This window comes from Somniosus microcephalus, unplaced genomic scaffold (assembly GCF_052327205.1).
Source record: "Somniosus microcephalus isolate GS21.2 unplaced genomic scaffold, FLI_Smic_1.0 unresolved_chr1, whole genome shotgun sequence".
Taxonomy (NCBI): Eukaryota; Metazoa; Chordata; class Chondrichthyes; order Squaliformes; family Somniosidae; genus Somniosus; species Somniosus microcephalus.
In genome coordinates this window covers 638,087-639,095 of record NW_028225179.1, presented here as the reverse complement: position 1 = coordinate 639,095, position 1,009 = coordinate 638,087, and positions in this window count along the sequence as shown.

Genomic DNA, 1,009 nt, shown 5'->3' with positions numbered 1-1,009 from the left:
TACATTTAGACCTGCGGGACCTCTCGACAGACAAGCGCTGCGAAAGCAGGGCCGACGTTTGGAACCAAAGCCGCTCGATTTTACATGAAATTTCCTCGGGAAATCAAGTGAGCTGGGGAGGCTAACTGAAGTGCTGGGTTTTGTTTACCTGGTAGGTGGCGCTTTTCCCTAAACAGTTGTTGAGTTGGAGCGACGGGAAGCGGTTCATAGCTGCAAAGGAGGGGAGAAATATTCAATTTTGGCAAACTGGTTATCAAACAGGATAATGGACTCTCAGGAGGGAACAAAGAGAGTGAGAGACCGTCAAGATGGATCTGACAGGGTAAGGGACGCTTCGAATGTAACAGACAGGGGAAGGGATGCTCCGGATGGATCAGACAGGGTAAGGGACGCCCGGGATGGATCAGACAGGGTAAGGGACTCCCCGGATGTAGCAGACGGGGTAATGGACGCTCCAGATGTAGCAGACAGGGTAAGGGACGCTCCGGATGTAGTCGACAGGGTAAGGGACGCTCCGGATGGATCAGACCGGGTAAGAGATGCTCCGGATGTAGCAGACAGGGTGAGGGATGTTCCTGATGTAGCAGACAGGGTAAGGGATGCTCCGGATGTAGCAGACAGGGTAAGGGATGCTCCGGATGTAGCAAACAGGGTAAGGGATGCTCCGGATGTAGCAGACAGAGTAAGGGATGCCCCGGATGGATCAGACAGGGTAAGGGACTTGCTGTATGGTCCAGGCAGGGTAAGGGATGCTCGGGATGTTCCAGACATGGAAAGGGACACTTCGGAAGAACCAGACAGGGTAAGGGATGCTCCGGATGTATCAGAAAGGGCAAGGGACGCTCCGGATGGATGAGACAGGATAAGGGGCGCTCCAGAACTAACAGACAGGGTAAGGGACACTCAAGATGTAGCAGGCAGGGTAAGGGACGCTCCAGGTGTAGCAGACAGGGTGAGGGACGCTCTGGATGTACCAGACAGGCTAAGGGATGCTATGGATGGACCAGAC